This window comes from Microcebus murinus, chromosome 6 (assembly GCF_040939455.1).
Source record: "Microcebus murinus isolate Inina chromosome 6, M.murinus_Inina_mat1.0, whole genome shotgun sequence".
Classification (NCBI taxonomy): domain Eukaryota; kingdom Metazoa; phylum Chordata; class Mammalia; order Primates; family Cheirogaleidae; genus Microcebus; species Microcebus murinus.
Window position 1 is genome coordinate 99,105,128 of NC_134109.1, and position 23,678 is coordinate 99,128,805.

At 43.3% G+C, this 23,678-nt stretch overlaps 1 long non-coding RNA gene across 1 annotated transcript; it reads right to left on the reverse strand.

The window, feature by feature from the left end:
• Positions 1–308: 308 nt before the first annotated feature.
• On the reverse strand, positions 309–8,086 carry LOC142871401 (uncharacterized). Its single transcript, XR_012919650.1, has 2 exons — positions 8,023–8,086; positions 309–442 (listed from the first exon to the last, which is right to left on the reverse strand). It is a non-coding gene; the product is annotated as an uncharacterized LOC142871401 (long non-coding RNA).
• Between the last annotated feature and the right edge of the window lie 15,592 nt (positions 8,087–23,678).

The following is a 23,678-nucleotide window of genomic DNA, read 5'->3' on the forward strand; positions in this document are numbered from 1 at the left end:
CGACCACATAATGACCTGCTGGAGAGCTTAATAGCCACCCGGTGAAGCCAGAGCGTGGGACAATTGAAGGAAGATGACTCAGGACCTCGGTACCCAGAACAAAGAGGCACCTACGAGGGAGAAGAGGAGAATATAGTGCCTGATGGAGACTCTGGGAGAGAGAAATGGGTGTGGACCTAGACTTAGATCTTTGGTCCTTTTCGTGATCAAGAGAGCTGAGAAGAGAACTTTTCGAACATAGAACTAAGAGGAATAACTCTTGAGAAGGTTTCCAGGTAAAGCCCTTAAAAAATGACTGAGTAACCACACAGTTGGCGATAACAACAGCAGCATTCCCATCCTCTCAGCGGTTCCGGTCACGGCTCTGGGCTCCTCTTCCTGAGCCAGCTGGCGTGGGCTTCTCAAGCGAGGATCTGCAAGCTCACCCTCAAGCACCTGTGGACTTTCAAATTTTGTCATTTCATTTGATGACTTTTTAAAATAAGGTTAATGTTTGCAGATTCTGGGTCATCTGGACAGCCACCGAATACCATAACATGGTTTTAGTGTCTACACTGGCACTGTGTTTAGGTAGGATTGGGGCCAAAGGATGCTGTTTGAAGTGTCACAGGCTGGAGGGAAAAAGAATAGAGGTAGACTTAATATATAAGCAAGTAGAGGCCGAAGAATATCACAAAGCATTGCATGTGGAATACTTTTCTAATCATTCCAATAAAAAACAGCTCATGGGGTATGGGCATACCAAATTCAGAGCCTCCTGTCGAAAACATATTCAAAAAAGGTGGGCAGCAGGTGCTTTGATGCCAGACAGGGATGAAGCCCTGCCCAAAGAGGACATTTTTGGTCTCAAGACCCCTTTATACTCTTAAAAATTATTGAGATTCCCAAAGAGCTTTTGTTTACATGGGTTGTATCTACCAATATTTACATGTAAGAAATTAGAACTGAGAAATGTATTTACTAATTCATTCATTTTTAAATAACAATAATAAACCCATTATTAACATAACACTTTTAATCAAAATATATTTTCCCAAAACAGAAAACTTTAATGAGAAGAGTAGAATTATTTTGCATTTTTGCAAATTCATCTAATGTTTGGATAAACAGAAAGCAACTGGTCTCTTGTGTCTATGTATTCGACCTGTTTTGACATGTTGTTTTGATTGGTATATATGAAGAAAATATGACCTCACACATAGTATAGTTAGAAAAGGGAAGAGTATTTTAAAAGACTTTTCAGATAACTGTAGATGTTCTGCTTTGATACTACACCAAATTCAACAAATGGTAGTAGCCACTTAAACATTAATTGCAAGGTAGAACCTGGAACCATATCACCGAACTTTTTGTATTCAGTTACATTAAATTCCACTGGGTTGTCTCACATTTTAAATGGCTCTTTTGCTTATGTAGGATTTTCTAACATCATGCATTGGTCATTTAGAAAATACTGATTTAATGATTTGTATTTCCAAATGTTAACATATTTCATTATATATATATCAAGAATTATATTCATTATATAATAGCAAATCATATTCAATCTCAAAAATTATATTCAAAAATTATATTCATTAGTCTTTTAAGACTAGAAAGCTGTCAAGCTTATGGTAGCAGACATAAGCTTCCCCAAATTCTAATTTTCACTTGAAAACCCAAGGTTTACCACTGGCAATAAGTACTGTCACACAATTTCCTTGAAATGACAGGTTTACTTCACTGATTTTCAAGAAAATATCTGCCAAATTCCTAAGTCAAAAGAATAAGTGTTTGTCAGCTGTTCCTTTAGGTAAAAATAGCATTCCACTTAAAAAGTGGCTAATTCACCTCACAACTCAATTGTACAACTGCTTTTCCTCGGGGCAACTATCATCCCTGGGTATGCTACAGAAGTAAGTACTTTGTGTGGACTTCCCATTTTATCACGCTGAATATTTGAAAAGGTGTGTACTCAACAGCCAAGATTTAATAAAAGTAATTTTTACAGCTCCATCAAGGACATTTTTTTTTTCTTTTAGAGATGGGGTCTGGCTATGTTGCCCAGGCAGATCTTAAACTCCTGGCCTCAAGCAATCCTCCCGTCTCAGACTCCCAAAGTGCTGGGATTCCAGGTGTGAGCCACCACAGCCTGTTCATCAAGGATATTTTTAAGTGAAACAGGCTTTTTTTTTTTTTTTTTGAGTGCTTGTTGACAAATAGTACAATGACAACAAGTTCAGTTTGCTGCCATTTGCTTTGATTTATGTGAAAGTGACAACAGTTTTACCCACCATTTCTTTTGTTTTGTTTTGGTTTGGTCTCGCTCTTGCTCAGACTGATTTCGAACTCCTGACCTCAAGCAATCCGCCCTCCTCAACCTCCCAGAGTGCTAGGATTACAGGCATGAGCCACCGCGCCCAGCCACCCACCATTTCTTTTGAACCAGCAATATAAGTGTTAACTCTATGAAAAAGGAAAATAATATCTTAGTATTATTAAAATAGTTTTATCTTATTTTATTTTTGAGACAGAGTCTCACTTTTGTTGCCCAGGCTAGAGTGAGTGCCGTGGCATCAGCCTAGCTCACAGCAACCTCAAACTCCTGGGCTCAAGTGATACTTCTGCTTCAGCCTCCCGAGTAGCTGGGACTGCAGGCATGCACCACCATGCCCAGCTAATTTTTTCTATATATATTAGTTGGCCAATTAATTTCTTTCTATTTATAGTAGAGACGGGGTCTCGCTCTTGCTTAGGCTGGTTTCGAACTCCTGACCTCGAACAATCCGCCCACCTCGGCCTCCCAGAGTGCTAGGATTACAGGCGTGAGCCACTGCGCCCGGCCTTAAAATAGTTTTAAACACACGGATACCTAGAAAGTCTCATGGACCCAATTTGGGAACCACTGGACTGTGGGAATATACTTAACTGGAATCACTATAGGTCCAAGGCTTAGTGAAATTACATGTTGGCTTGTTGAATTTTGCCTAGGGAAGATGCAAATGATTTCTGCCCAGTACAAACAATAACTCCAAATGTTATAATTTATTGCTGTGTACAATATGAACAAGTTTTGTCTCTAATCTAGCAACTGTATCCTAACATTCCTCTATTAAATCACTTACAAATACCTAGCTTTTCAAACACACTTTAAACTAGTCTTTACAGCTGTTTCCCTTATTAATTAACAAATTGAATAAAATTATTTGATGTATGCACATTTTATATTTGCATGAGTCATGATATTACCTTTTTATCAAAATTGTCCTTTAGCAACTTGAAGTTTTGCCATAAGCCTCCATCTCACATTCCTGTCACTAGTGGCAACTCTATTTCAGGAAAACATCTTTAAACGAATGCTATTAATTTGAGCTACTTTGGCTTTGTAGTTATCTAAGATTAAAGGGATATATCTCATGGACCTCTAGGCCTACTAAAATCGATTTTATTTGAATGCTATTTGAATATATACTAACATGGAATTATGTGTAAACTTCTTATAACAGCCTATAACTGTTCTATAGCTGTAAAAGCAAAACATGTTAAATACATATAGAGCTACAAAATCAAAATAATATATACCTGAATGTGGGGCACATGAAGAAATCCTGGCCCAAGAAAACAAGCATGAGCAGAGAATCAGCGCTTGACCTGTGGCTGGGACTGGAGCAATATGCATGAGCCCAAGAACCCTAAGGATGCCACTGTCATCAGTGGAAAACTCACAGGGCACTGACGGCCACCTGCTGAGAAGTTTTAGGTGTCCCTGGATGAAAAATGTCACTTCTCGGAGCCCTTCTGTAGAATAAGAGTACATCTACCTACCTCACAGGATTCACGTGGAAAATGGCGGTAAAAGTGTGCAATGGTTTTTGGTAAAAAAAAAAAAAAAAAAAAAAGGTGAAAAAGCATTTCATGCTTTCATTCTTCCCTCTCCCCTTTCAAGATCTCTTATTTCCTAATTTGGTCCTCAGAGCTGACTCTGGAGCCAAACTCCTCGTTCTACCCTTCTTCAGTAGCTGTGTGATCTTAGACGGTTCCATTGCTCACTTCAGATTCCTCACCTGTAAATGGGGGGTGACAGTAATCCCCCCCCAATTGTCTCATACAATTGTTGAGAGGATTATTTAGAACAGTGCCTGTAAAGCACATGGCGCACAGAAAGAACCCAATAGACGATCATTGTTAACACAGTGCTTGGCACCCAAGAGCTAAATAGGGATTGGTTATCTTCACTCAGATTTTAAGTGACAGCTAAGGGTACGGTCCCTCCTAAAACCATTAATATATTTTTAGAAGGAGGAGAAGAAAGAAAAACTAACATTTATTGAATGCATACTGCGTGCCAGGCGCTTTTCATACATTATATGTAATTTGATTCCCGCAAATCCTTATGAGGAAGACATTAGTATCCAGGGTGGGACCAGCGTGAGGGGAATGAGGGGCCTAGAGTACAAAATTAAACGTGTGTGCATGCCACAAATTAAGGAGACACATGCTCTCAGGGCTGTGCTGAGGAAAATGAGGCTCCGTAACATGGCAACGAGGTGGTTAGCAACAGAGATCAGATTCACCCCATAGTCTGCCTGGCGACCCCAAAGCAGACACCCTCGCCTGGAGGGGACCCCAGGGCTTCCTTCCTGTGCGCTCTCATCCTCTCACCCCACCCAGATAGTACAGACCTCTGGGAGACTGCCCATCCTGTTCTAGAAAGTTCCCAACTCTGATTTTCCTAACTGTAATTCAAGTCCCTCAGGTACTAAAATTGTTCTAACCTTTCTTTCATAGGAGTGCCCTGATGATATAGCTACATTTTAAATTTCTTATAACTATTACAGTAAGGGACACTTAAGGTTTTCTCAGAGAGCCCACTTCTAATAACACAATAAGAAAAGCCTCTTAGGACAAAAATGGGAAGTTATGATCTTTCAGAGAGAAGCTAAACCTTTGACCTTATACCATGGAGGATGCTTTTGGGGGCCATTGCTATCACACTGGGACAACTCCTTTAGACCTGCATTTTGGATTGTTTTCCAACATCCTCTTCACCTAGAGTGTAAAATGGCTCTGGGAATGAGGAAAGCTGCCCCTGCAATTTAGTTTTTCACTTTCCTTAAGATGGAAAGGTTGGCCGAGTGAACTATGGATCAGAACATTGAATCTAGAGTGGAAGCCAGCTTCTCAGAATCTGGGGGCTTTCTCTGGGAATACCTGAGGTAGTTGTGTGAATAACCAACCCAAAGGCAGGAAAAACCTTTGATTTTTTTTTTTTTTTTTTTTTTTTGAGACAGTGTCTCACTCTGTCGCCTAGGCTAGAGTGCAGTGGCATCACCATAGTTCACTTCAATTTCCAGCTCCTGGGCTCAAGCAGTCCTCTTGCCTCAGCCTCCTGAGTAGCTGGGACTACAGGCGCACCACCACACCTGGTTAATTTTTCTATTTTTTGTAGAGATGGGGTCTCGCTCTTGCTGCTTCTTGCTGGTCTCAAACTCCTGACCTCAAGCCATCTTCCCACCTTGGCCTCTTGGAGTGACAGGATTACAGGCACCAGGCCAAGAAAGACCTTTGAAAGGGACTCTTAAAGTCTGTTTGGACAACCTTTCCTGGAGCCTGAGGGTAGACAGAAAGGTGACCTCCCCCCTCCCCAGCCTAGGAAAGGAGGCTGAACACCAAAATGAGTTACCGGGAAGGAATGTGCAAATAAAAAGATGATCTTTGTGTTCTTTTCCAACTCTGACAGTTAATGATTTCTCTAGGAACATGCTATGAACGCAATCGTGTTCTCCAATATTCATACGTTAAAGCCCTACTACATTAGGATTAGAGTTCTTATAAGAAGAGACCCAGAGAGTATACATGCTCACACTCTCTCCCACCCCCACCCCACCCCTAACCCTGGGCTCTGTCTCCCTCCCTTTGCCAAGGAAGGAGGCATGGTGGCTGTCTACAAGTCAGAAGAGGACCCAAAGAAGCTGACATTGTCAAGTCTGATCTCAGACTTCCAGCCTCCAGAACTGTAAGAAAATAAGTTTTTATTGTTTAAGCCACCCAAGTCTGTGGTATTTTGTTATGACAGCCCAAGATAATGAATACAAAACACATGAGGCAAGATTGAGTGCTTAAAATTTGTTCAGTGGGCTTCCAATGACTCAAGCCTTATTTATGCTAATCTCACTAATTTTACATCTATATCTCTCTCTAATCCTCGCCACCCAAGTAAGTGGGTGATGATTTTTGCTGTTTTAGAACTAAGATTGCAATAATATGGATTCTTTGGATTACAAAATCAAAAGCAGCCAAGTCCAGAGCTGGTGGTCTTGTATGAATCACTTAACGTTTCTGGGCACTAGTATCCCCAGCTGTCAAATGGGGATAGTTCCCCCTTCACAGTCTGCTCATGAGGATCTAAACACCTCCCACATGCCCAGTGGGAGGTCAGAGGCAGGATCTAGTTCCTGGAGGCCAGGATTAGGGGAGGCCAGAAAGGAGTGTTGCAAGGAAGTTTCCATGCTGAGACAGGGCGTAAGGACTAGTGCAACAGCGAACACCAGCAAGCGTCTTGACAGGGGAGGGAAGAAGCTGTGTGCTGGGCAAGCAGAACAGATGACAGAATGGAACTGAGGTGGCTGTGGGTGCCCTAGGGGTGAGAAGGAGTGACTCACACCTCATGTGCCCAAGAATGAAATCATTACCACAGGTATTCATTGTTTTTTTCTTGTTTTTTTTTTTTCTTAGAGACAGGATCTTGCTCTGTCGCCCAGGCTACAGTGCAGCGGCACCTTCAAAGCTCACTGCAACCTCCAACTCCTAGGTGTTCCAGCTGTAGGTAGATCTTGACTATCAGGTACTGGGGCCTTCCTTAGATGTGCATCGGAGGCAATAATTATTAAGCATTAATTTGCCTTCTTCGTTCCTTCCCCTTCTCATAATGTGTAATTGAACAAAAGTAATGGCAGGTTTGGAGCGCACTGGCCAGGCTCCCTGTCTGAGAGCCTCAGCCTCCCCCTACGGTCCACACTCCTCTCCCTCACTGTCCCTCTGCTGAGCTGGGAGGCCAGGTCTCTGGCGCTTGGGTGGCAGACTCTGGGTATTCCAAAGGGGTCCCCTCACTTTAACAAGTGGCTTTAACTAGGACATCCAAGTGGTGCCACCAGGATACTTGGGACCAAAGACTCAAGTCTGAAATCTTGGAAGCTCTCTCCCAACAAAGCAGTAAGCACATGCCTTGTTAGAAAAAAATAAAAGCAGATGCTTTGAGAAGAAAGTGTCCATGCCAGAGAATCTGTTTTGGTTATACCAGAGAATCTGTTCTAACTGGAAAGGGAAAAGGGCAAAAATTCCAAGACATGCCTATTAGAGACATCTAGTCTAAAGCAGTGGGGCAGAGATTGTTCTGGACTCCATTGACTTTTGTACCCCAGAGTTATTTGGTTTGACTGACTGCCAAATCCTGGAGTTCAAAAGGCGGCCACAAGTGGGGCAGGGGGCCAGCATTCTTGGGGTTGGATTCCCAGAATGCTCCAATTTACTGTGAGCCTCTCGTTCTAAGGTCAGCCCCCTCTTGGTGGTGGTTTGGTTTTAGAGACAGTCCCTCTCCCTACTACCCTACTACAAAGACTGTTAGGGGGATTCTGATGATAAAAAGCATTAATTCTGTTGGCCACCCACAGACTTGAACTTGGCCATGTAAACTTTAAACTTCACTCAGAAGCCACCTCTACAGTCGTGTCTGAAGTTCACAAGGATTGGGCAACCCCCTCACACTGAGGCCAGCTGTTCTCCTTAGGCCTGTCACAAGATACACAAGAGCTGGTATTTCCTCCTTTTAAAAATGCTTCACTGCAATTAAGTGTAAACATCCGTCTGGTTATTATAACAGCAGCTTAAGTATGCCATGAGGCTTGGTTTCATCCTTGAAACCTTCCACTCTCTCGCCCCATATCCAAACCTGAAGCATGTACCTTTGGGTTTTTACCTGCGAATCACCCCCTAGAAACCAACCACTTCCCTCCACCTCCATTGCCACCACCCTGGCCAAGTTACCTTCATGACTCGCCTCTGTGACTGCAAGAGCCTCCTAACCGCTTGCTCTCCCTGCACCATTTCTGTCTGCCCTCCCCTTCCCACAAAAATCTGTTCTCCATGCTATAACAGGAAGATGGATGGTTTCAGCACACAAATCTGATTGCGTCACTTCCTTCCCCTTGCTTAAAGCCTTTTGCTCATAGGCAAAAACCCAAAACCCTTCCTTGGCCCTTCCCTGTGCAGCCACATTCACACCCCAGCTCTCCCCGCCTCCCCTCCACCCACCTGATGATCACAGTTCAGGTGGCACTTCCTTAGGGAAGGTTCCCTGGAGGACCCCCAATCTAGGGCAGGTCTCTTTGTCTAAACTTTCATTAATCATGTTTCTGTTCTTAAGAGTAATTATCCCCATTCATAATTACACATTGGTGAGTGTAATTAGATGATAAAGATCCACCTTCCCTAGTGGTCTTTGGGCTCCCTGAGAGCAGGGGCAAGTCTCACTATCGTATCCCCAAGGCCGTCCTCAGTGTCCAGCCTATACACAGGTTCTCACAGGACACTTAGGGAATGATATTCGGAGAAGTAGAAATTGAGTGAGAAATGAAAATTGATTCTCAGAGATTTAAAAAAAAAAAAAAAAAAAAAGGTCAGTACAAAGGCTAAGGTCAGGTATTCCCAAAACTTTGGTCAAAGGTGACTCATAGAAGTTGACACATAATGGATGCAATTATCTGTGCACAGAATCCAGAGGATAAAGTCCTAACAGGCAGGTTGTCAAAGCCATATGGGAAGGGTGGAGCAGATTTTGGAACTCAGGTCTGTGGCCAAAAGCCAGAGAGGTAGGGAGAGAAGGGCGAGGAGCAGTGAGGTCCCCAGGCAAACAGCTGAGTTGAATGCTGTCACTAGGTTCTAGTTTGTCAGAGAGGCTGATGGAGATGATTAAAGGAAACCCAGGATGGGACAGTCCCACTAAGCAACCATACAAGACGATGTGTGAGTGCGCCAGGGACAGAGCGTGAGGAGTAAGTAGAGCAGCAACCTGCCAATCAGTGCTGGAGTCTGTCCGACGAAAGCCTACGCCGTCTACCAGAAGGGAAGCCCGAGCGTTAGAGGTTTCCACTCCGAGGGGGCCCAGATGGCTCACAGTTGGCTGGTGGCCTGTCCATGCAGATCATACACACCCCTATGCTCTGGTTTCAGGCTCCCCACGCAGCCTCTGATCATAGCCCGGCTCAAACATAGCCTTTCCTGCTACGGGGAGAGGAAAAACTGAGCACCCAGGGCAGGCTGAATAAGGACCTCTCCAAAACGTCCAGGTCTTAATCCCTGGAGCCTATGAATAAGTTACTTTACTTGGCAAAGGGGATTTTGCAGATGTGATTGAACTAAGGATCTTGAAATGAGGAGATTATCCTGGATTATTCGGATGAGCCAAAGGTAGCAAGAGGGAGGCAGGAGCATCGGAGTCAGAGAGAGAGGCTGGAAGATGCTGCAGGCTTTGGAGATCAAAAAGGAGCCATGGGATGAAGGTGGTCTCTAGCATCGGGAAAAGGCAGAGAGAGAGATTCTTCCCTAGAGTTTTCAGAAGGAATGTATCCCTGGCCACACCTTGATTTGAGACCAGTGAAACTGATCTCAGACTTCGGACTTCCAGAACTGTAAGGTCATAAATGTGTGTGGTTTGAAGCCACTTAGTTTGTGGTAATTCGTTCCAGCAGCAACAAGAAACTAATACACCAAAGAATGTGAATATCAAGTCAATGGATTAGTACCTGGATCATGCATGAGCCCATGGAGGGGTGGTGGCTGGCACTCAGTCTCTCTGGGCCAGTCACTGCTAAGGGGCTGACGGATCGAGATTCTGGATCTGCTACGCTGACAACCAGTGTGGCTGACCTCAACCGTGCTAAGCTCCTTCCACCCCGGGAGGCCTGGCCTGGCCTGGGGAACAGCTGGCTCTTCCTCACAAAGACCACACTGGCTGGTCACTGGTCACTGGGGACATGTGGGCTGCTAGGTAAGCTCTTGGGAATACAGCACAGACTTTGGTGCCAGGGAGGCCCGAGCGCAAATCCCTTCTCCTCCTACTAGTCACATGATCATAAATGAGTTACTTCTTCAGTTAAGAGTTTTCTCATCTGTAAAATGGGATGGCATCTTCCTAGTTCACAGTGTTGCTGTAAGGATGGATAGAAACAAGGCTAAGTCTAACCCCAAACACAGGGTCAGGCCCAGAGCAGGCATCCAATCAAGGTCATCTCCTCCTGTATCCCCCTCCACACGTCTCCCCTGTGCTCACCCCTTTTTATGCTCAACTCTTCAGACACTTCCTCTTAAGTCTTATAAGCCCCACGGTGGAGCTCTGTCTTCTGTTAGCCCCCTGGCTACAAGTCAGTGTCCCTAGCAATCATGTTCCCAGTGGCCTGATATCTTAGTTGGGGTTTCCCCAGAAGTAGAACGTGACACAAGGATTCTGGATCAGGCAGTTTGTCTGGGAGATGATCCCAGGAAACACCAGCGGGGAAGTGAGACGGGGCAGGAAGGAGACAGGGAAGGATGTGAGATCAGGCAGGTTACCGCGGTGGCTGAAGCTTAATCCCTGGGATTCGGGGGACAGTCTGGGAGACAGTCATCCCGCCCAAGGGGCAGAGTGCTAGGGCATGTCACACCTACTCCTGTTAAGTCTTCTTTTGGAAGGGGCAGCAATGATTCCCCGACTCTTTCTTCTTGCTGTTCATGGGCAAGACAGGCTCCAGCTCCAGAGAGTCCTCAGGCAGGTGCTGGCAGCTGGAAGGGACAGCATAGAGATGTGGGAGGGACAGCTTCTGCCTCTCCTTGGGAGTGTCACTGGCTACAGTATCTTCTAAATGGTCTCCCTGGTCACAGCTTCCATTCCAGCCTTGCCCATTCCTTGACCAGCCATGCACTCGCCGTGCCTATAGCATTGTTCCGGCCTAACTGCACCCTCGTCTTAGGCTCCTCCAATTTGAGGACTGATATATGAAAAGGTTTTTTTAAATTTTATTGTATATATTTAAGGCATACGACATGATGTTTTGATATGCATATAGATAGTGAAATGCTTTGTGATGAGAAGGAAAACCATTTCCCCAGCAAACCAAACGCTACTTTCTCTGGTCTACGCTTTCTATTTTATTGTCAAATGTCCCACATCACCACCTCCATTTGGTGAGTTTTAAAGCTACAGTCTGCATATGCCAAAGGCTGTCCAGGTTCAAGAAAAACTTTTCATCATCTTTAAAATCTCTAATTCTTCCTCCCACCCAATCACATAAAAGTTACAGCCACCTTGCCAAGCACAGTGGCTCACGCCCGAAATCCCAGTGACTCAGGAGGCTGAGGCAGGAGAATGGCTTAAGGCTGGCCAGGAGTTCAAGATCAGTTGGGCAACAAAGTGAAACCCTGTCTCAAAAAAAAAAAGTTACAAACCCCTCAGGGTTATCATTATGGCCTTGTCCTCATTATCTGAGGATACTAGAGCCTGATTAACAAAAGTCTGGAAAAGGAGGGTCACCGTATTGAATGCTTATCACAGCTGGCCAAAGCACAGGCAGAGCAGTTCTATAGACGTGCCCAGCCCTGAAGACCCAGTTCTGACACCCCAGATGCTGTTCATTAGCAGGAAATATTTACTGGGGGCAGATGCAGAGCACTGTGATGGGTGCTACAAGGCACCGAGAGAGGCTTGAGAAGCTTCCGGAAAGAACCTCCCTCCTCTAAAACAACTCTGAGCTTTTTCCAACTTCCTCTATTAGAAAGTCTTTTTTTTTTTTTTTTTGCCTTATCCAGCATTATCTTCTATAATGAACCTCTTGCTGGGAGGTTTAGAATTTTTGTACCATATGGCTGAAAGGGGCCTCAGAGTGCATGCTGGTTTACAGATGTAGGTTCTGAGATTCGGAGGGAAAATGATTAGCCTGAAGTGACCCGCCCCTTCGGTGGTAGAGCTGGGCCTGAAATCCCTGCCTCTTGTCCCTGCCCTCTGCTTGCTTTACATTTTAAATTGTTGCTTGATCTACACGTCTAGGGGTGGGTTAAGGAAGGGCTGGGCTCTGAGCTAGCTTGCTAATTCACTGCAAAGTGAATTCTACCAGCTGCCCTTTTCCCTCTGACTCGCAGCAGGGCCTCTTTGCTCCAGTGAACCCACCAGATGCTCTGCAGCTTAAACTCCTGTGAACACCCATATTGCTCAGCACTGTCTCTCTGCTGACCACTGTACCAAGACCCTGCAGGCAAATCATTTAAAATGTTCATCTTGGACCCCTCCCCAGACCCACTGAGTCAGAGCTCACCTCTGGGGCTGGAGTTAAGGAAACTACACTTGGAACAAACTCTCCATGTGTTTCAGATAACCAAAGTTTGAACCAACAACCTACAGGCTAAACCCCGGAGTCCTCAGGATGGCTTATAAGGCCTGCGCCACTTGGCTCTGCTTACCTTCTGGCGTCCCCTGCATGGGCCGGTGGAACCACTCCCTGTTCTGTAAACAGGCCTTGTATTGCCCAGCTCTGCATCTTTACCTCTGCTTCCCAGCCTTGTGTTGTTTTGTTTTGACCAGTTCCACCAGGTAAATTCCCATTCCCCTTCCAAGTCCTTTCTGAAATGTTCCTCATTCTCTGTCACTCTCCTTAATCCCTTCCCCTGGGGAGACCTGCTCTCTCCTCCCTTCCCATGGCTATTGATATCCACCTCTATTATAGCTCTTACCTTATTGTATTAAATTAGTCCTGAGTCTGTACATTGCTCCTTTGTGCATATTGGGGAAAGGTGCCTCTTCCTCCAGAGGTAAACACCTGGCCTGGCAGTAGCAGCACAGGCTGGACTGTGCCCACTCCCCTCCCCCGCCAGGCTCCCTTGTGCAGAGCACAGCCTGCTTAACCACACGCGGGGGCTCTCCACCTGTCTTCCCTGCTGCCTGTGAGCTCCTTGACAGTCCACTGCCTTGTTCATCTGTATATGTCCCGAGCACAGAAGCTAGATGCCGTAGTGACTCTCTGTAAAAAGTTTTAACAAGTTGCAGTGAATCGAATGCAGCCTGTGAGCCATAGACAGGGGTTACCCTGCACATGAGCAGCACCCCAAACGCTGTGAATTGCAGAAGGCGGCAGTGCGGATGGGATGGATAAGGTAATCTGTCTGTCCTCCACGGATTCTGGAGTCTTAACATCTGCACTTGGAAATTGTTCAGAGTTGTGAGACTAGATGTAGGTTACTTCATTCTTCGATTTTTGGATCAAAAAAAAATCCTTTCTGACTTTCCCAGGAGGTAAATCTGGCCAGGGCAAGTTGTGATTAAGGTCACTGGGGAAACCACCTGACTGAAAGGTCCTCCGTTGGGTCCCTTCTGCTGCACAAGTTGGTCATCAGTGAAGTGGGGACGTCCACAGTCCCTGTGGCTAACACAGAGGACCACAGTGAAACAGCGATGTAGCATTTCAGACTCTGCTGATCTGGAGGGACACGAGGTGGAGGAGTCTGCAGGGTTGAGCCCCAGTCCCCAAGAGCTTAAAATCCCCATGATGACAGCGAGAATGCATTCATGTATGACTTAATTACCTTCTTTTAAAAGGTCATTATGACATTTCAAGAAAGGGCTATTCACTAACCTTCCATCAATTCCCATACAGCATTCCCAGCCAGCATATCGGCTGGCTCTTCGGATGATTGGAATTGAATTCCCATTTTGTCCTTAATCACTGGGGCAGTGACCAATTAAGTTGACAGGTTGAGGGAAAGAGATGTGAGGAAGAAAACAAACTGTGCAAGCTCGAACTGGAAGATTAGTTCACATGTAGCACAAGAGAACTAGGGATTTTAGTACTTGACATCTTGTTTTTTATTTTCACTAAAAATAACTTTAATGGGGAATAAACGGTTCTGATCTCTACCCCACTCAGCCAATCTACTCACTAAAGCTTATATTTTATCTTTTTACAAGTTAAAGCATATTTAATCTTCAAATAAAGGTCTTCAATGTAATTATTATTGGCCTTAATTTACAGATGAAGGAACTGAACTTATCAACCAAATTCAGACCCTTCAGACAAGTCCTGCACTGCTTTGCATATGAGGGACCCAAATGTGTATGACAGGTATGCCTTCCACGGTTTGCAGTCTGAATCAGAAGAATCAACATGGGCAATAGTTAGAAAACAAAAGACAGAAGTGGAGGAGAGAGCATGTTGACCAAGAAGTCTACATGGAGAAGGCAGAACTCGAGTTGGGCTGTGGGAGTTGTGCAATAATCACAATCAGAAAGAGATGTGAAAATGTTCTGAGGGCGATAGGAGGTTTTTTTAATTGCATTTTTTAAATGAAGTTTCTTCCTTTCTTTCTTTTTTTTTGAGACAGAGTCTCACTCTGTTGTCCCAGCTAGAGTGCCGTGGTATCAGCCTAGCTCACAGCAACCTCAATCGCCTGGGCTCAAGCAATCCTGTTGCCTCGGCCTCCTGAGTAGTTGGGACTACAGGCACCCGCCACCATGCCCGGCTAATTTTTTCTCTATATATTTTTAGTTGGCCAATTAATTTCTTTCTATTTTTAGTAGAGACGAGGTCTCACTCTTGCTCAGGGTGGTTTCAAACTCCTGAGCTTGAGCGATCCACCCGCCTCAGCCTCCCAGAGTGCTAGGATTACAGGCGTGAGCCACTGCACCCGGCCTTAAGTTTCTTATTTTAAAAAAATTGTAGATTCACATGTGCTGGTAAATAATACAAAGAAATCTTGTGTACCTTTTACCCAGTTCCTCCCGAGGTAACACGTTATGAAACTATTGTATAATATCACAACTAGGATATTGACATAAATACAATCCATCAATCTAATTCAGGTTTTTCCAGTTTTATTTGTACTCGTGTATGTGTATTTATTCCTATGAAATTTAATAACAAACAACCTGGATAGAACTGGAGACTCTTCTCCTAAGTGAAGTATCACAAGAATCAAAAACAAACATCACATGTACTCATTATCAAATTGGAAAGAATTGATCAGCATTCATGTGCACAGATGGAAGTAAAACTCAATGGAAATCAAGCAGGTGGGAGGGGGGAGGAGGGGATGGGTAAAATCACACCTAACAGGTACAATGCACGCTATCTGGTGTTGGTAACATTTATAACTTTGACTCAGATTGTACAAAAGCAATTCACACAGCAAAAACAATTGTACCCCCGTAATATTCTGAAATTAAAAAAAAAGACATTTAATAACAAGTGTGGGTTCATGTATCGGCCACCACAGTCAAGATAAAGAACAATCCCACCACCACCGGGATCCCTGTGCTGCCCTTTCATAAACACACCCACCTCCCTCTCTCCTCCCCACACCCCAGTCCCTAACCTCTTGTAGACCCCTAATCTCCTTCATTTTCATAATTTTGTCATTTCAAGAATGTTATAGCAAAGGCTCTGAATAGACATTTCTCCAAAGAAGATGTACAAATAGCAAATAAGCTCAATATTTTCAGCCATCAGGGAAATGCAAAGCAAAACCACAATGAGAGACCATTTCACACCTGCTAGGAGGGCTACTATCAAAAAGACAGAGTTGGCAAGGATGTGGAGAAATTGGAACCCTCATAGAGTGCTGGTAGGAAAGTAAAACGATGCAGCTACCTTCGAAGACAACCTGGCAGGTTCTCAAGAGATTAAACAAAGAGTTATGGAATGACCCAGCAATTGCACTCCCAGGTATATACCCAAGAGAAATGCAAACAGATGTCCACACAAAACTTTGTATACAAATTTCATAGCAGCTTTATTCGTAATAACAAAACACTGGAAATAACCCAAATGTCCATCAACAGTAAGCATATAAACAAATTGTGGTACATCCATACAGTATGCGTAATGCATTACATACTGTGAAAAGGAATGAATTAGTGATATATGTATTAGCATGCATTCGTTTCAAAATATTTATTCTGAGTGAAAGAAGCCAGGTTAAAAAAGGGTGCATCCCCCAAAACCACCACACTAGAATATATAGAGAGAGAAAATGCAAACTAATCGATAGTGACAGAAAACAGATCAATGGTTGCTTGGGGCAGGGGAAGGGGAGCAAGTAGAGAGGGAGGAAAGGATTATAAGGGAAAGTGATAAACACATTCATTGTCTTGATTGTGGCGATGGTTTCACAGGTGTATACATATATCAAAACTTATCAAATTATACACTTCAAATATGTACAGTTTATATTTCAATTATAAAATGTTTTCTTCTTTCTTTCTTTCTTTTTCTTTCTTTCTTTCTTTTTCTTTCAACAGAGTCTTACTCTGTTGCCCTGGCTGGAGTGCAGTAGCATCACCATAGCTCACTGCAACCTCAAACTCATGGGCTCAAGTGATCCTCCTGCCTCAGCCTCCCATGTAGCTGGGACTACAGGCATGTGCCACCACGCCCAACTAATTTTTCATTTTTTTGTAGAGACGGGGTCTCACTCTTGCTCAGGCTGGTCTTAAACTCCTAGTCTCAAATGATGATCCTCTCACCTCAGCCTCCCAGAGTGCTAGGATTATAGGCATGAGCCTGTAAATAAAGTGTTTTTTAAGTGTACCATTAAAGAACATTCTTTCATAAAATACCTGTAATCATACTAAATTCCTATTCCTCCATGTTTTCATGGTCTTTATACATAAGTTTGTGTTTTTGCCATCGAAAATCATAATATCTTGCCTTTTTCCACTTAACACCATTTCAATTTTTCTGGAATTATCCTTCGTTATCATTTGTCAGGGATTTTTGTTATACATGAATTTTTACATTTAAGTATAACATATAGACGGAAAAGTACACAAATCATAAGTGTACAACTTGATGAATTTGAAAATTTAAAGATCAAAATTCAAATTTCAAAGACTGTCACAAAGCGAACACATTCATAAGACCTTGCATTGCAAACAAGGGTCTATTTCTCAAGATCCTATTTTGGGCGGAACAATTCAATGTGCACTGTCACAGACAAACACAGCTGGATATTAGTTAAAGCCACAAAGACAGGTTTTATTCAGTAAGTTTTATTCACTGCAGACAATGGGCTGAGCTCCATTCTGATTTGTGCGGAGGTGATCAGGCGTTTTGGAAGGAGGGAGTTGGGAGGGGGGATGGCAAGGACTTGAGCAAAGTCAGAGCAGTGAAAATCACAAAAAGCAGGAAGGAAGGGTTAGTCCACACGAAACCCATTTGGGCTTGCTAACTGACACCTGTGGAAGTTAGGCTCCTCCCCTCCCACAGAGGCGGGGCCACAGGGACCCTGTCTTCAGCTGTTGGCTGGAACAGGCGATAATTCTTCTGGCAGCCTTCAGTTTTCTCAGGCAGGCACATCAAGGAGGGCTAGGGTCATCCTAAGGATGTGGCCTTGAGCAGTTAGACTCTGTGTGTTTGTTCAAGTCTTTATAGGCCTAATCAACAAGAGGGCTTAGAGGACCCTCGCTGGAATTCGGTCAAGGAGAGAATTTTTGTCAGGATAACTGTCCCACATACCTGTGGTCCCCAATTCCCAGGCAGAGGATGAGTAGCAAGCAGTCAGTGGCCTGTTAGGAACGGGCCACACAGCAAGAGGCGAGCGGAGGGCAGGCTAGGCTGGCTTCACCTGTATTTACAGCCACTCCCCATCGCTGATACCACCACCTGCGCTAGGCCTCCTCTCAGATCAGCTGTGACATTAGATTCTCCTAGGAGCGCGACCCCCTGCTGTAAACTGCGCATGCGAGGGATCTAGGTTGTGCTCCCTGTGAGAATCTCATGCCTGGTGATCTGAGGTGGAGCTGAGGAGGTGATGCTAACGTTGGGAAATGGCAGCAAATACAGATTATCATTAGCAGAGAGGTTTGACTGTATGGAGACCGTAATAAATCACTGTCACCCAGTCACCCTCAGATGGGACCGTCTAGTTGCAGGAAAATAAGCTCCCACTGATTGTGCATTATGGTGAGTTGTATAATTATTTCATTATCTATTACAATGTACTAATAATAGAAATAAAGTGCACAACAAATGTAATGTGCTTGAATCATTCCGAAATCATCCCTGCTCCCAGCTGCCTTCCACAGAAAAACTGTCTTCCATGAAGCTGGTCCCTGGTGCCAAAAAGGTTGGGGAAAGCTGTCATAGATTACAGAACTTTCAAAATCATCCTGGGGCCCCTTCTACTAAATGTCAGGACTTCCTCCCAGCCCCCACTATGATAAGCAAAAAAAGTAACCTGCTGCATTTCCAAATATCCCATCCCACAAAACCACCACACTAGATAATGTCTAATGTGCCTTCCAGCTTTGAAATTCTACAATAATATCATTGGCTATTTTGTCTCCATTTGAAAATAAAAACCAAAGAAACAGGCTGCAAAGACAGTATACAGAAGTGTTAAATAGTGGAAGGGAGGATGCAAGAGGTGGTGGCCTTTTCTCCTCCATAAATCTCAACATGAACACACACTGCCTTGCCTGAATCACTTTGTATAAATTCCTAGGGAGCCAGGCCAGGAAATGGGCAGATCCTGGAGAAGACCCGAATTCAAGCTCCGATTATGCCATTTAACCACCTAGCTTCTCCTAGCCTCAGTTTTGTTACTTATGAAACAGAAAATATCTACTGCAAAATGAAAACATGTGTATAAGGCAGCCAGCACACAGTAATAGTCTAATAATGGTGAGCTATCCTCCTACATGTGTGAGATGGCCTGGTACTAAGGCCTCATCCTGACTTGAATTCTATAGCCAGGCCTCTGATAGGTTTCACCTAAGCTAAAAGGCATGTCTTGCAAATGAACATCTTCTGAGAATTAAATTTTAATGGCAGATTACCAAAACCACTCTGTAAATCAGTAATCATAATCAATCAATTTAACTATTTTTCTATAAAAAGTTCAATATTATCCCCATTCCTATGCAGTTTTCAATACACACTTGTTGAAGCTTACCATGTAGCAGGCATTGGGCTTAAACCCAGATGAAACTAAGTCTCTGATCTAATGGAATTCACAAACCTTTGGCAGAGAGATCGCAAAGAACAAAACCAAAAAGTTAAGTAAAATTGTAACATGTGGCTAATGCTACAATGGAGGAATACAGGGCACGATGGAGGGAGGAAGAGGGTGTTTGCCAGGTGGACACCAAAGAAAAGAACTTTCCAGGAGAAAGAGAAGCCTGTGCAAAGGCCTGGAGGCAATCAACAGCTGCCTGTTTTCTCAGAACAGAGATAAAATCACAGGTGAGATGAGTGAGGTAGGAGGGATGGGCTTACATCCTTAGCTTAAGTCTTAGCTGCAAATTCAAAGACCTCTCTGGCCAGTTCAAGTAGAAAAGGATTTTATTAAAACATACTGGCTGGGATGGCTGGTATATTTTATTGCCTTGTTTGAGAGGGAAAGGGGAGCTATTCTTAATTATGCTGGGACTGCAGGTGTCAACGAGACACATATGGAGTCTTTTAATACTTGGGGGCTCCCAGAAGTTGGGGGGTTGAGAGCCACAGTGCTGCCTGGCACAGCTGTGGGAATGGCTGGGCAGCCCTGCTGCCCTGCTGGGCACAGGACACACTACAGGAACCCCTGCCACTGCTGCCCAGGGAGCTGCACGTCTCAGCCACCAACCTCGACGTCATCATCAGCTTTCAAAAATGTGCACCTCTGATTAGTGAGCCTACTTCACACACCTGTTGCCAAGTGAATAGAGACTAGGAAGCAAATTCCTGATGCCACCACCTTCCTGCTTCTTCCAGGACCCCCTGCAGCTTAGAGGGGTGCCCTGCCCAGCTGCTGGAGAGAGGGCATTGAATTGGACTTGGCAGAGGAAATAGACCTGAAGCAACTGAATATTCACTTGAAATCACACTGTTTTGATAAGCTAGATGTGACTGAAAAGATACTGAACCAGCTGGAGATATCACTAAAGTTCCCCTCTACCCAGCTGGAGAGGGATTTGACTAAGCAAAGCAGCTAGAGGACACTGGGGGTTGGGGGTTGGCTTCTATGTTTTCACTTCAGTGGGTTAAGACCTCTCAAACAATCAGTTGCAATTGTTAGCTACCCCCTTAGGGGTAAAAAAAAACCCCAGATCTTCAACACTCAGAGGCCTGGCCACCCTCTTGGAAGAAGAGGAAATGAAGTCCATTCCTTTGTGGGGAATCCAATTCTGAAAAAACAAAACCTATTTTTTTCTCAATAGGCTACCTGTCTAACCACAGGAGCCTGGACTTTCTCTTCTTGGTAAAAGGAGCTTTAAAGCATTTTGAGTAGAGTAGATATAATTATATTTGAGTTTTGCAATATTCATTCTAGTTCATACTCTTTTTTTTTTTTTTTTTGAGATGGTCTTGCTCTGTCTCCTAGGCTAGAGTGCAGTGGCATGATCATGGCTCACTGCAACCTCAAGTTCCTGGTTTCAAGTGATCCCCCTACCTCAACCTCCCAGGCATCTGGGACTATAGGCACGTGCCACCATGGTTGGATAATTTTTCTATTTTTTATAGAGACATGGTCTCACTGTGGTGGCTAGTCTCAAAGAACTCCTGGCTTCAAGTAATCCTCCTGCTTCCCCTTCCCAAAGTGTTAGGATTACTGCCAGGAGCCATTGTGCCCAGCCTCCTCCTTTTTTTTTCAAATTAAACTTTTTATTTTGAGATAATTATAGATTCACATGTAGTTTTAACAAATAAGACAGAGTGGGGCAGGCCAGCAGCATAAAAAAAAAATAATAAGACAGACCCTGTGTATTCTTCACCCAGTTTGACCCATGGAAACATCTTGTACAACTAACTATACTACAATATCACAACCAGGATACTGACATTGTTACAGTCAAGATACAGAAGATTTCCATCATCACGAGTATCCCTCATGTTGCCTTTTTAAAGCAATACCCACTTCCCTCCCAATTCCATCCCCTCCTTAACCCATAGCAACCACTAGTCTGTTCTCCATTTCTATAATTTCATTAGTGGTATACAGTTTTCAGCATACAAGTCTTGTACATGTTTTGTTAGATTTACACTCAAATATTGTGAAAGTCTTTTGAATGATTATAAATGATATTATTTTACATTTTGGTGTCCACATGTCCATTGCTAGTATATAGAAACAGAATTTATATTTGTATGCTTATCTTGTATCCTGCAACCTTGTTGAACTCACTGTTTTTGTTTTTGTTTTTTAAGATAAGGTCTCACTCTGTCACCCAGGCTGGAGTACAGTGGCAAGATCATAGCTCACTGAAGTCTTGAACTCCTGGCCTCAAGCAATTCTCCCACCTCAACTCCCAAAGTGCTGGGATTACAGGTGTGAGCCAGCACACCTGGCTAAACTCACTTTTTGATTTTAGGAGGTGTTTGTTATGTTTTTCTTTAGGATTTTTTTACATAGACAACCATATATCTGCAAACACGGACAGTTTTCCCTCTTCCTTTTTGATCTTGTTAATGGGGAAAAAATCCAAACTCTGTAAAACAATTTAAAGAGGTTTATTCTAAAACAAATGTATGTGACCTATAGCTCAGAGCACATGGCCTCAAAAGGTCCTTAGAAAATGTGCCTGGTTAGTTTGGTTTTACACCTTCATGGAGACAGGAATTTCTTTGATAATTCTTTTTTAAAAATTTGTTTTCTATTACCCATATGCTTTTTAGCCAGGAAACGGCCTCTTACTTTCCTCTTTCCCTGTAGATCATTCTACTGATTTTATTTTGTTTGGGGCAATTTCACATTTTGATTGTTGATTTTGTTGTCTTTCTTAGAAAACTTTTTCATATGTTTTGGAAATTTTGTTTATAGGTTTATTTTTAGTGGAAAGTTTCCTTCTTCCCTTTCCTCTCTCTCTTTCTTTCTATCTTCCTATTCTCCATGTCTAGTGGTTTACTTTTCTTCTATCTGGTCTCTGTGGCTCACAGGCCAACGCCAGCTCAATTGTTGGTGCTCTGAGCTCCTGCTTTAAAGTGGCAGTAAAGATCTTGCCAGCATGTCTTTGGGCTGCTTGGTCAGGTTGCCTCCTAGGCACTTAGCTTGCATGGAGAAGATTTATTCTCTGTTATTGTCACAGAAACCAAACTTCAGGTGGCCTCTCTATATCTGCTTCTAACCTGGAAGTCCACCAGGATATTGGGTTTTGCCCTCTACATGACAGGACATTTGGCTCTGTGTTTTTTTCATTTCCAATCCAAGGAGAGGTACAGAAAAGTGAATAAAACATATATGTACAGTTTAAAGACTAATTATAAAGTGAGCACTTGTAACCACCACTGGCTATGTCTTTTACATTTTTCTGTTTTCATTTTTCTCTCTCACTGTCATGTGCTTGGAGTAGTAGTGACTCCTACAATGAAAACCTCCAATACTATCTTGACAGAGTACATCTGTCCACTCTAACTGCAGGTGGTGCTCCAGAGACCTCTGAGTTTCAGTGCCAAACCTTCTGGATCCTAGCATAGTCTGTTATCTTGGGGTCTTGGGCTTTGTGAGTAGCCCCAGGAGTTTCTTACTAGGAGGGGTTACCATCATTGCCTTTTCCTCCAATTAAATAACTATTACCTTGGGATGTTTACAGCTTTTCTCTGATAAGGCTTGTCAATTCAAGTCTGTGACCTCTGTCTCTCTCTATTCTACCTGCAAGGAAAGACAGGGTCATTTTACATATGGGGTATATATATTGCCCTAATATCTAAGGTCTAAGGTCTACAAGCTTTCAAAAAATCATATATCTCAAAACATAAAATTGCAAAACTGGAATGGATAAATATTTAATTAGGTATCTTCAAAATTACCATATAGATTTCATTACATCTTAAATTAAAATTTTATACATCTTTTATATTTTGTAGCAATTTGAGATTAGGTTTATTACATAAGAATCTGATCATTTACAGATACTGAGAATTCATAGTTTATTGTAAATTACACAGGTTACTTTTGGATTAAAAATTTTCAACTGAAAATGAAAAAAACCCCACTTTTCTTTTTAAAGCAAAAAAAAACCATAGAATAGGGTCTGGATATAACTTCATATGTTTGATGCAGTATGGAGCTAGAACTCCAAAAGTAATAGATTTTAAAAGAGCTTTAGGGACATGGAAGGAGCTGAAATGAGACACGAAGGGAGATGGAAAGATAGAGAAAAGAGCGTTTTGACAGAAAAGATGATTGGTAAGCGTCTGCTATGTGCCAGGCGCTGTTGCAGAAGTTGAAGATCCAAAACTAAACGTTTGGGCTTCGCCAAGAAGTCAGTCTGGTAACGAATCTGACAAGTTCAATGACACAAAGCGTTGTGTTGTTAAGAAAGTGTGCACACTGTGGGGGCAAGATGGTGTGGGCGAGAACTAGGAATCCCCCTCGGAAGAGGTGACACTTGATCTGAGGGAGACAAAAAGAAAAAAGGGAAGAGGAGAAAGGAAAGGAAAGAAAAGGAAAGGAAAGGAAAGAAAAGAAAAGAAAAGAAAAGAAAAGAAAAGAAAAGAAAAGAAAAGAAAAGAAAAGAAAAGAAAAGAAAAGAAAAGAAAAGAAAAGAAAAGAAAAGAAAAGAAAAGAAAAGAAAAACAAGAAAAAGACAAGGCAAAGAGAAGAAAAGGGAAGAGGAGCAAGGGCTCGATGCGATCGGCTCTCCCGCCGCCGGGCGTCGACTGCTAGCGTCTGACCGCGGTCCCCGCCCCCTTCCCTCCCCGGGT